Genomic DNA, 13,605 nt, shown 5'->3' on the forward strand with positions numbered 1-13,605 from the left:
TCAACTGTGCAAGGTGAACACAGGGTGAAGTGTGCAATTGGAAAATGGCAGATCTGGCATCAAATTAGTGTTGCACATTAATTCACGTCATGATCTGTCAGCTCTGCATGCTGCCGGCGGTCGTTAGGTGCGTGCACACAAACCCCTTTACCAAGATGGCTCCTGCGCACTTCCTGTCAGAGTGTGTGCATGCATTTCGGACCCCATTTTCGAGCGTAAAATAAACTGGCACAGCACAGCCCAATTTAGCCCCTGTATTTCTATGGTGCTCCTCACACACGGGGAGATGACTTGCAGTGCATTACACTGAGGAGGAATTGTGGTGGCACTGAGCAGGAGGGAGGAAAAGGAAAACTGAGAACATGGCATGGGGGGGAAGAAGGTTTTTGAAAGCAAAGAGTTGAGATGACAAAGTGGAGGGAACTCTGTAAGGCAGGAGTGTAGTGGCTGAGAGGAAACCAATGGTGGAGCAGGGATCAAGGAGTAACCTGGTGCCACAAGGTGTAAAGGAAAAGCCATATTTCAGAAAGATACACCATTCTATGAACAGAATTCGGACCTTATTAAAACATGACATACTGGGTTTAAAAATCTAAAAAGCCTCAACAACACAAGCTGTGAATACAGGCTTCTGAGATAAGATGAAGTGTTAACACAAAAGTTGTAAACACCACACAAGCTTTTGAAATGGAAATTGATTGTTAATACTGAGACAAAGGCCCTATTGAAGAAGCAAAGGCTTGGTTCCAAGGAGTCTGCAATTTGGAACCAACACAATAGATATACCCAGTTTAAAGTGTTAAAAACTAACACTTCAAACAGAAACACAGAGCATTAACGAACCATGGGGGAAAAATTCGGTATCGCCCCATTTGGGGCGTCATTATTGGATTGAAGTGCTAGATCAGGTGCTACACACCTCTCTTAAGGCGCTAAGGCCGAGGAGCGAGGCACTACCTCACAGCGCTGGCAAAGCTCATGTGATGTCAGTCAGCAATGGAACACAGACACACTGGCACCGTCCAATTCTTAAAGGGGAGTTCTGATGAATGGTCATTGACCTGAAACGTTAACTCTGTTTCTCTCTTCACAGATGCTGCTTGACCTGCTGAGTTTCTCCTGCATTTTCTGTTTTTATCTTAAAGGGGAGGGTTGATCTTGCTCTCCATCCACATCCTGCTCATTGCAGCCTTGAATCTCGGCCTGAATCTCAGCCTGGAGAGACCTGTATATCAAATCTGCTGGAAAGAACAATGGAGAGAACCAGGAAAAGAGCTCAGAGTGCAGACCCCATAGTCTCTTCTAAATCGATACAAGGAAGGGCAAATCAAAATCAACCTGCAAAGTGCTGCTCAGTACCCAAAACTCCTTCACACAGCGTTGAATCTCTCCAGAAGTCTCTCTCTCTCTCTCAGAATGCGTGGTGCAAAAATGTCATCGACAAAAAAAGGCAGGAAGTGGTCGCCTTTAAATAGCCCTCCCCTAGTCCCTTTCTGACAGCATAACGCTCCCCTCAACCTGTCATTGTTAGCAGCAGGTGGTAAGGCAGGGGCACCACTCAATTTCCGGTCCGGGGTGCTAACGGGGCGTTGTGCACTCGACTGACGTCACGATCTGCCGGCACAGGAGATCATGGCGGTAGTGTTTAGCGCCGCCACAAAATGTCGAGTTAATTCCGCGAGCGGCGCAAACATTGCTGCGTCCGGGCGCTAGTTGCTTTGCGCCCCACTTGGGACACTCTTAAGGTGCTAATGGGAGGCGCAAACAGCTGCATTTTCCCCCCTATGTGCCTTTGATAAATAAGGCAATAAATGAAAGACAGGAAACATAAGTTTATAATACAACCAATTGAAGTAGCTAAGAAATGCATGGAACACCCTGGTTGAAGTGGTTTTGATTTACATATTATAAATATGATAACAACAGAAGACTTTCAAAATATAATATCAATAGATGACACCAAGCAATCACATTGTGTTTGTATTGAAAATGGAACAGTTAGTAGGCATGATGTCTGCTTATAACCAGTTAAGGTGATATTAAGAATTGAATTGAAGCCCTTCGTAAGAATGGCATCAAAGAGATAAATCTGTAATAACCATTTTTTATGATAAGCTTTTGAACACCTATACAGCAGACAGGATTCTGAAAGTTAACAGCTGAATTGACAATAAGAGTAGAAAGAAGTCAGCAGAGAATGACTAGAGATAATTGATGCGCTATCAATTACTCATAAAAGACGGAGAGTTAGGAGAGTAACTAAAAGGCTTTTATTAGCAAAGAACAGAGCATGCCTCTCGTGGTTGACTGGGTTCCAAGAAGGCAGGGGGCTGCAGAGCAGTCACCTTTATACCTGGGCCTGTGGGTGGAGCCAGGGGCGGAGCCAGCAGAGACATGCTGAGGCATGCATAGGTACAACAGTGTGCAACAACAACAACAAGGAGTGAACAACAATAACAGTGGTTTACCACAATAATTAGCTTACATCAGTAGAAAACTTCAAAGGATTTGCTACTGCAAAAAGGGTATAAAATATGAAGCTTTCAGATAGAAAGTCAGAAGTCGCTGGAAGGGGCAAGCGACTCTTAACTTCAGAGGCAGGCTCTGTAAGTTTTTAACTCTTTGAGTCTCGGGGACCAAGAGGTACTCTTATTTGATTTTGGTGGATATCCTGGATTATAAATAATAAGAAATGTATAAATGTAACGAAGTTAAGATTTGAGAATAAGGGTCTCAGAATAAGAAACGCAAGCTATTTGTATTTTGAACTGTTAAAGTTGCGATTGACTCACCAGCTGTTAACTGCAAGTCGGTTCTTTAATAAATCCATATATTTTTAGAATTGTCTCAAATAGTATTTCTGTATCAAACTCGCAAACTCAATCTCTGTACACTCTTTGGTGAGGAGTTGCAGAATTCTGGGGGGGGGGGTTTCCAGACCCTCATAATATCCAGAAGGTTACAGTCTAGTTAAACTTATTAAAAGTGCTATCTGGAAGACGGTAACATCTTCAAGTCATTTCTTTCCTTTAGAGAGAGATAGCCTGGACCTTTAGACCCAATTAAGCATCTTATAGAATTCGGCTATCTCTAACTTTAGTTGAAGGTGAATGTCTGGGGAATATGCTTGATCTGGGGTAGCCCGAAAAGGGCTAGGACTAGTAATTATCCCTTCAAAGGTGCCTGGATAGATGTAAAGCTGAAGGAGATTGTGAAGGTCGGGTGAAGTGAGGCCGTGGAGGGATTTAAAAGTGAAGACAAGAATCTTGAAGTCAATTTGTTAAAGAATGGGAAGATAGCGGAACTAAGAAAGGATGGGTGAGTGAATGGCAAGACTGTGCAGGTGGAGATACTGCCCATGGTGTTCTGAATGAGTTGGAATTTGTGGAGGATGAATACAAGAAGCCATTCGAAAGGCATGGGAGAAGTTGAGCCTTTAAGTCTTTATCATGTAAAGGAATTTACTTGTAAATATAAAAGGAAATGCATTGCTTATTTTCAGATAATGGGGCATTTTACTGCCGGCTTGATGCCAAGAGGGAAAAATATAACTTTAGGCAATTTAAGTGATATTACGGCTGTGTGTTTTTAACATAGTGAATGTTTAACCGTTGTAAACTAAGAAGATTAGCTAATTATTATGGGGAAAGTTCAATTAACTTTATCGGCCTGGATATTAACAGGGTCAGGTTTTGTAGATGGGGAGGTGGACTTTTGGCCGGGAAACCCGGAAGTCTGTTTTTCCCCGCATCATGACAGCATGTGTCTTTTGGCCGCAGGACCAGGTAGGTCCGATCCACGACCCCGGGTTCCTTTGTATAGGGGGGTAGTCTGATGGAGGGGGGGTGCTTGGGGGGGCCAGAAGTAATCACTCCTGCTCCTCCTGGCCCACCAAGCAGTGTTGTAAAGGCTTCTCCCCGAAGCTGTTATCACCTCGCTTCAGCTGCCGGGTTTCCTAAGGCCTTGGAAACCTTGCTGCCCACAATGAAACCTGCAAAGCAGGCTAGAGCAGAGGCTGCCAGCCTCAGTAACATATTTAAAATGCCAACCCGCCTCCTGGGAGCAGGTTAACTGCCCGCTCCTTGACCTGCCTCCGTAAAACCCGGAAGTCAGCAGGGTTCGAGCCAGCTTCCTGACGGGCTCGGAATGTTTCCCGATTTAACCCCCACACGCACCCAATTCCGCGTGCTCACCCATGTTAAATTTCCCCTCATAATGTCTGCTCAGTGAGTAGCAAAGCCTGGCAGATCAGGACAGTCCCAGGTTTGATCACCAGTTTACACTGAGTTAGTTACTTTCATCCTCGGCACTGATAGAGACATTCCAATCAGCCTCAGCAACTTTGTGGTAGAGGCGAAAAGAATCCAGGAACTGCATGTGTGTGGATATTGGGTAAGGACAGGACCAGGCACAGATGTGATGCTCCCTCCATGATCAAGTAGCCAACATTCACAGTCCAGGCCCTCACATAAGTGAAAGCCACTTGGACAAGTAAGCAGAGGGTGACTGGTACCCTAAGAAGGAGATGACTGCTTCAGGTGCCAAAGGGAAAATTTTGTTTGTCATTAACTGATATTTTAAACCCTCGATGACAGGTTTATTATAATCACTAGGCTAAGCGCAGTATTTCTGGCCACCTCCAAAACATCTTGTGACAACAGTTGTTCTGTTTGATGAGAAGTAGGATAAACAGGAGATGCAGGCACAAAGCAAGACCAGGGTGCGTGGAATCACCTGTACAAATGTAGAATGTATTATTTGCTGTTTCCAGAGAAGCAGTGCCAAAGCACATTACGGAAAGTAGGGATGTAATAACAGATGTGCCAAATACTGGCTGTGCATTTGTAGTCTGGCTCTCTTGCATGGTCTCTCTTTCGTCATTCTCTCTCTCCCAAGGAGACTTTTCCCAAAGCTTTCCATGTGAGTCAGGATTCATTGTACTGACCTCCATGAACCTAGGTTTCCTGTTTTATTTAGTCACAGTCCCCATTTTATGAGCAGTCCTGCCATTACTCATACCACGCAATGATTTAGAGGGTCAGTGATCTTATATTTAGCTCATTTTGATGCATTACTGTGGTTAGTGCTGCCATTTTGTGATTGGACAGCTCTACTTACTGCTGGTGATTAGACCTATTGGATTGGAAAATAATTATCAGCTCACCACTAATGGTAGATGTTTAATGCCCAGTCAGTGGTCAAAGTGCCTTTATCAGCCCAACTCTGAATATTGAGCACAAAAATCTAGGCCGACACTCCAGTGCAATTCTGTGGGAGTGCTGCACTGTCGGAGGTGCAGTCTTTCGGATGAGACATTAAACTGAGGCCCCGTCTGCCCTCTCAGGTGGATGTAAATATCCCAAGGCACTATTTCGAAGAAGAGCAGGGGAGTTATCCCCGGTGTCCTGGCCAATATTTATCCCTCAATCAACATAACAAAAAACAGATTATCTGGTCATTATCACATTACTATTTGTGGGAGCTTGCTGTGCACAAATTAGCTGCCACATTTCCCACATTACAACAGTGACTACACTCCAAAAGCACTTAATTGGCTGTAAAGTGCTTTGGGACGTCCGGTGGTCATGAAAGGCGCTATATAAATGCAAGTCTTTTTTTTAATTGAACCCATGCTAAATATGTTTGTGACGTATAATAGCGAAAAATATAAAAACGGATTGTAAAAGCTTCTATAGGTATGTGAAAAGGAAAAGACTGGTGAAGGTAAATGTAGGTCCTTTACAGTCAGAGATGGGAGAATTTATAATGGGGAATGAGGAAATGGCAGAGAAATTAAATAAATACTTTGTTTCTGTCTTCATGGAGGAAGACTCAAGAAACCTCCCAGAAATACGAGAAAACCAAGGGTGTGACGAGAATGAGGAACTTAAAGAAATTATTATTCGTAAAAAAAACAGTACTTGCAAAATTAATAGGACTAAAAATCGATAAATCCCAAGGACCGGATGACCTACATCCAAGGGTTTTGAAAGAGGTGGCCATTGGAATAGTGGACGCATTGGTTGACATCTTCCAAAATTCTATAGATTCTGGAACGGTTCCTGAAGATTGGAGGATAGCAAATGTAACCCCATTATTTAAGAAAGGAGGGAGAGAGAAAACGGGGAACTACATACCTGTTAGCCTCACATCAGTAGTTGGGAAAATGCTGGAATCTATTATAAAGGATGCAATAACTGGGCACTTAGAAACTAATAGTAAGATTGGGCAGAGTCAACATAGATTTATTAAAGCGAAATCCTGTTTGACAAACCTATTGGAGTTCTTTGAGGATGTAACTAGTGGAGTAGACAAAGGGGAGCCGGTGTATCTGGATTTTCAGAAGGCATTCGATAAGGTCCCAAACAAGAGATTGGTGAACAAAATTAGGGCACATGGAATCGGGGGTAATATACTAGCATGGATTGAGAATTGGTTAACAGACAGAAAACAAAGAGTAGGGATAAACGGGTCCTTTTCAGGATGGCAGGCTGTGACTGGTGGGGTTCCACAAGGATCGGTGCTTGGGCCCCAGCTATTCACAATCTGTATCAATGATTTGGATGAGGGGACTAAATAACATTTCCAAATTTGCTGATGATACAAAGCTAGGTGGCAGTGTCAGTTGTGAAGAGGATGTGAAGAGGCTTCAAGGGGATCTCGACAGGCTCAGTGAGTGGGCGAGAACATGGCAGATGGAATATAATGTGGATAAATGTGAAGTTATCCACTTTGGTAGAAAAAACAGAAAGGCAGAGTATTTCCTAAATGGTGAAAGATTGGGGAATACAGATGCTCAAAGGGACCTGGGTGTCCTTGTACATGAGTCACTGAAAGTGAATGTGCAGGTGCAGCATGCCATTAGGAAGGCAAGTGGTATGCTGGCCTTCATTACAAGAGGATTTGAGTACATGAGCAAAGAAGTCTTACTCCAATTATATGGAGCCGTGGTGAGACCACACCTGGAGTATTGTGTACAATTTTGGTCTCCTTACCTAAGGAAGGATATACTTGCCATAGAGGGAGTGCAACGAAGGTTCACAAGATTGATTCCTGGGATGGCGGGGCTATAGTATGAGAAGAGATTGAGTAAACTAGGCCTGTATTCTCTTGAATTCAGAAGAATGAGAGGGGATCTCATTGAAACATACAAAATTATTACAGGGCTTGATAGGATGGATGCTGGGAGAATGTTTCCCTTAGCTGGGGAGTCTAGAACCAAGGTCGACAGCCTCAAGATAAAGGGTAGGCCATTCAGGACTGAGATGAGAAAAAAATTTCTTCACACAGAGGGTGGTGAATCTTTGGAATTCTCTACCCTAGAGGGCTGTAGAGGCTCAGTCATTGGGTATATTCAAAACAGAAGTCAATAGATTTCTGACTAGTAAGGGCATCAAGGGATATGGTGATAGGGCCGGTGAATGGAGTTGAGGCAGAAGATCAGCCATGATCTCATTGAATGGTGGAGCAGGCTCGAAGGGCTGAATGGCCTACTCCTGCTCTTATTTCTTATGTTCTTATGTTCTTAACATCAAAGTTGCAACAAGGCTATTTTTATTCTATCAGCAGTTTGTCCAAATGGAATACAGTTGTTGTGTTACTTGTCCACCAGACAATTGGACATCTGGGGCTCAATTTTATTAGCCCTGAGGAGGCGGATTTGGAGGTGGGTCTGTTGGGAAAATCTGAAAAAAATGGCTTCAGACACCCACCCCCGCCCCCACCCGATTTTTGTGAGTGTCTGTTTAGCCGCTCCCAAACTGACCCGACTGGAACCGGTGGGACAGGTAGTTAAGGCAGTTAACAGCCTGTTAACTGCCTTGCTAAACCTATTTTGATAGTGGTTTCCCATTTTCATGCCTCTGGCTCCTGTTTCCCAACTTGTCAGAAACAGGCCAGGTTCAAGGAGACGAGTTGCTGGAGGGTATGATTGTATGCATTGGTGGAGCACTTTAAATCACCCCTGAAACATGGCTGACATTCAAATGCAACAACTTTGCTGTTGTAGGTATGGGATAACATTTTGCACATCTACTGACCTTCTAACTGTTCAAGCTGACACCCACCTGCAGTGTGGCATGAATGGAATAATTTCAGGCCACTTCGACTGTGCGCTTGCAAGCTTGTTGCTTCAAATGAAATCTATAGCAAGGGGATGGGAAGCATTTACGCCCTCTCATCCTGGTCCTCATAATCGGAGGAGTAGCAACCACATGGCTCAGCGCAGATCTTCCTGGGAAGAAGAGTAGGAGGAAAACAAGGGGCGCCTTGCATGCCCTGTTGTGACCATAGAAGATAGGTACATAGATACATGGATACATAGAAGATAGGAGCAGGAGTAGGCCATTCAGCCCCTCGAGCCTGCTCCGCCATTCAATGAGATCATGGCTGATCATCCAAATTCAGTACCCTGTCCCTGCTTTCTCCCCATAACCCTTGATCCCTTTAGCTTTAAGAAATATATCTAACTCCATCTTGAATATATTTAATGAATTGGCCTCTACTGCCTTCTGTGGTAGAGAATTCCACAGGTTCACCACTCTCTGGGTGAAGAAATTCCTCCTCATCTCTGTCCTAAATGGCTTACCCCTTATCCTTAGACTGTGACCCCCTGGTTCTGGACTCCCCGGCCATCGGGAACATCCTTCCTGTATTTAGTCTGTCTAGTCCTGTTAGAATTTTATAAGTTTCAATGAGATCCCCTCTCATTCTTCTAAACTCCAGCTAGTATAAGCCCAATCGACCCAATCTCTCCTCATACGTCATTCCTGCCATCCCAGGTATCAGCCTGGTGAATCTTCGCTGCACTCCCTCCATGGCAAGAACATCCTTCCTCAGATAAGGTGACCAAAACTGCACACAATACTCAAGGTGTGGTCTCACCAAGGCCCTGTACAACTGCAGCAAGACATCCTTGTTCCTGTACTCGAACCCTCTTGCTACGAAGGCCAACATACCGTTTGCCTTCTTAACCGCCTGCTGCACCTGCATGCTTACCTTCAGCGACTGGTGCGCAAGGACATCCAGGTCTCGTTGCACTTCCCCTTCTCCCAATCTATTGCCATTCAGATAATAATCTGCCTTCCTGTTTTTGACACCAAAGTGGATAACCTCGCATTTATCCACGTTATATTGCATCTGCCATGCTTCTGCCCAATCACCCAACCTGTCCAAATCATACTGGAGTTTCTCGGCATCCTAATCACAGCACACACGCCCACCCAGCTTTGTGTCATCTGCAAACTTGGAGATATTATATCTAGTTCCCTCGTCTAGATCATTAATATATATTGTGAATAGTTGGGGTCCTAGGACCGATCCCTGCGGTACCCCACTAGTCACTGCCTGCCACTCGGAAAAAGACCCATTTATTCCAACTCTTTGCTTTCTGTCTGCCAACCAGTTCTCTATCCAAGTCAATACCTTGCCCCCAATCCCATGTGACCAATGCAGCACCCCCCCAGTTCACTGCTGCCCGTCAAGCAGGGTATGCACACTGCCATGTCACATTAGCATAAGCATACTCTTGAACCATAGGTGGCCACCATATGGCTCTGTAATTGCAGGCGACAATTGTCCAACGTCATACTTCATCTCTGCTATACCCTGTTATTTCCTATCACTTTTACCATCAGCATAAAAAAGCTGCTAAGAGGGCGCAAATCAACTAGCGCCCGGGCGCGGCGCCGCCAACGCCTCCCGCAAAATTCAGCGGAAGGTCAGCGGCGGCGGTAACCGTTAGCACCTTGTGTCGCTGCGCCACCGGCGATGACATCATCGGCTTGCACAGCACCCTGGCCGCGATCTTCGGTAGTGCCCCCTGACTTACCGCCGGCCGCTCTGTCCGACGGGGTCAGGGGGGCCTACCTGCAGCTGGGGCAGCACAAATTAAAGGGGATGTGTCAGGCGGCCATTTTTGTTGCTGGCCACCTGCCAGCACCTGCCCCTATTGCTGTCCCCGGCCTCCTCTTCAGGCCCTCCGTGGAGTGCCGGCTGCGCTCCCTGAGCCCGACACTTCTCTTGAGTGCCGGGCTCTTTTGCCGGCACTCCCGATGCCCGGGAGCCCAGCTGAGCCCCGGGTCACGCTGCGCAAGGCTCCTCACCTTTACGAAGGGGAGGAAGGCCTGCAGTACTGCAGCGCGATGTGCCGCAGCGCCATGTAGCGCCGCGATATTCCCTCGCCGTGCCCCAAGAGGGAGGCGGGGCACTTCCAGTAGCACCCCGCTTCCCTCTTGGGGCGCTACCGATTAATTTCGGCCGCGGGGGGCTCTAATTTTTTCGGGGCGCTAAAAGTAGCGGGGGCATGACTCAATTTTTCCCCCCTGGTCTCTCTGCTCAATAGCTGCCCATCGCTCCTCCAGAGATGACATTCTATTCTGAACAGTCACCATGTTTTCCTGACTCTGGCAACTTATTTCCTCCATGGCCAGAGCCATCCTTTCCACTGAGGTAGCCAGCCTTTCCACGGAGGTTGCCATCCTATCCATGGTGGTGCGTTCATGCGCCATTGCCTCCACCATGACAGTGCTGATGTTACAGATGGACTCCTCCATTCTCTCCACACTCGCACTAACCCTGAAGGCAATCCCTTCCAGAGACACCTGCACTTGTTCCTGTATTTCGCAAACTGCTCCTTTTCTGGATGGCCCCAGAGGCACAGCATCTGCACGCAGCTGAGCAGAGCTAGGAGACACCTACAACCTCCTTCGAGGATTCTCCACTGCTGGCGCTGTCTCCACCATCTGCTGATGCTCACTTGTGTGCTGCGATACACCAGGTGGCAACACTACTCTAAATCGCGAGGGCCCCACCGAGGTGTGCGTTGCTGCGCTGGTACTGGGTGTGCTGAGTCCTGGCGATGCTGCTCCCTCAGAGGCTTCAGGTTCCTCTGAGGAGTTGTCCAGGTCTTCGTCCTGGATTGTGGGGAGGGGGCACTCGATGGTCCTGTGTGAGAGTAAAGGCATGATTTAGACATCTGATATTGATGTAGCAGACGCATCCTTTTGAGCAGGTGATACAAAGCGATTCCCTATGAACATCATATGCCATTGCTTTCTGAGAGGGATGAAACTCTATTGGCCCAGAAATTCAGGTCTCCACGGGTGAGTACGCATGGCGTACTCACGCGTGGGCCCGAAAAATGTGCCGGTTTCTTGCATGCACTGCACATGCGTGGGAAACCGGCACTTCCGTTCCTCTGAACGAAGGGGTTCAGAGGTCGAACGCATGCGCGGGGGAGTCTGCGCGTGCGCTTTGAACTTACGTTTTTTTTACAGGTTTTTCCGTGAGGTTAAGTCTTTAGATTTTAGAAATGTAAAAACCAGGCATAAGGCCTGCATTTTAAAAGGTAAGTGGTCAATTAATTAAAATTAGAACATTTTTTCCACAGGTTTATTATTTTTAAATACGTTAAAGCAAGGTATGTTTATTTTTAGCCCCATTAGAATATAAAATTATTTTTTTCAAAAATTTAAATTATTGTTTAAAATAGTTATTTAATGTAATTTATAGTTTATTTAAAAAGTGTGATGATTTTTTAAAATTTATTTGAAGGTTTACTACTATTTTGGGGCCGTAGTATTTATAAGTTTTGACAGGTCTTCCTGTCACTACTTATGAATGGGCTTTTCCCTGCGCCGATTGGCTGCCCATGGCCCACGTGATCCCAGGGGACGCATCGCACTAACTATGCCCCTGGGACATGCAAGCACAGCGCGCCGGCAGCTGGGCCAGGCCCCGGAGCAGAATTCCACAGGGCCCTACAGCTCAACTGCTGGCATGCAAGGTAAGTGCAGGTCGGGGGCTTGCACCCGCAGGAAGCTCCCGACCCGAATTTCTGGGCCATTATGTCATCAACTTCCTCTAGTGTGCCTGTCTCTCCATCACCCACTTCCAGGTCCTCGCCGCCTCCAACAATCTCGTTTGCATCCTCCTCAGCACTGGTCAATGTTGCTAGGGTAGGAGTTCCTCCTCCAGTCATTGCTCCCTCCCTCTTATTGTGGGCTATCTTTTAACATAGAAACATAGAAGATAGGAGCAGGAGTAGGCCATTTGGCCCCTCGAGCCCACTCCGCCATTTAATGAGATCATGACTGATCATCCAAATTCAGTACCCTGTCCCTGCTTTCTCCCCATATCCCTTGATCCCTTTAGCCTCAAGAAATATATCCAACTCCTTCTTGAATATATTTAATGAATTGGCCTCAACTGCCCTGTGTGGCAGAGAATTCCACAGGTTCACCACTTTGGGTGAAGAAATTCCTCCTCATCTCAGTCCTAAATGGCTTATCCTTAGACTGTGACCCCTGGTTCTGGACTCCCCCGCCATCGGGAACATCCTTCCTGTATCTAGTCTGTCTAGTCCTGTTAGAATTTTATAAGTTTCAATGCGATCCCCTCTCATTCTTCTAAACTTTAGCAAATATAAGCCTAATCGACCCAATCTCTCCTCATACGTCATTCCTGCCATCCCAGGGAGGAACACAAGCGGTGTTTCAACCGCAGTGATGGAGTGAGTGTGATTAAACCCTACCATAGAAGATTTGAGGGAGACGAAGATGGAGTAAGAGGAAGCTAGCTCCCTGTGCGTTGTTAGTTGTCACTGCATGACAGTGAGAGCAAGTCTAAAGGGTGCATAGGCAGGATGCTGAAGTAATTCAGTGCAGAGACAGAGATGGATAGGAAAGGGTGCAAGGGAAGTAAGAGTAAGGTGGGATGTGAAGGAGGAGGCTTACAACACAGAGTGCAGGTGATGAGAAGAGAAGGGAAGCAGAGTGAAGGCAAGTGAGATGGGATACTCACTTTTGATGTTCGCACAAGATCATTAAACCTTTTTTGGCATTGGCTCCATGGCCGTGCATAAATGAACCTGGTGCTCACCTCCATGAAATTAACAAGCTCGTTGAATCAAAATCGGTCATCTGCAGCTGATCCCGCTGGAAGCGGCTCCCAAACCCGCCCACCACGCAACCCGACTCCAACCCGCCTCGGGAATTAAAATCGAGCCCCTGGTTAAAGTGAGCACTGCTACCTTGTACTCTCCAAGCCTTATGGTAAAACAGTCAAATACTGTTGGTTATTTTAGACTAGTGAAATAATATGCTGGATGCCTTTAAGTTCTCTATTGTCATCTTTTCTGTTGGTTCTTTTAAACCCATGGGTTTGCATTTAGTAGTGTATTCCAGCTCTTCATTCTCACAGCACAGTGTGAAATGCCAGCAGTACCTTCTATTCTCAATCACATCCCGTGATCATCTATGACTTGCAAAAAATGTTAGAATATTCACACTGTCAAAATACTTCAAACAATCACTTGTGCATTTACTGTAGTGTATGTACCCGTCTACCTTTAAGAGAACTATTGTATGTAACCGTTCACCTTTAAGAGAACTATTTTAGGTGTGGCACTACTTTGTTTGGCTTCTCTATACTGTAATACCGACGGTGACCACACCAGTATATAAGTGTTGTGTCAGGATTTATTGGGCAGATTCGCCCTGACCTTCGAATAGTAAAGTCCTGTTTTAAGTTACTCTTGGAGTCTGTGTATTAATTAACTAAACAACCCACAGACTTTACAGTGGCGACGAGTCCGATCGTACCCTG

Source organism: Somniosus microcephalus, chromosome 8, assembly GCF_052327205.1.
Source record: "Somniosus microcephalus isolate GS21.2 chromosome 8, FLI_Smic_1.0, whole genome shotgun sequence".
Lineage (NCBI taxonomy): Eukaryota > Metazoa > Chordata > Chondrichthyes > Squaliformes > Somniosidae > Somniosus > Somniosus microcephalus.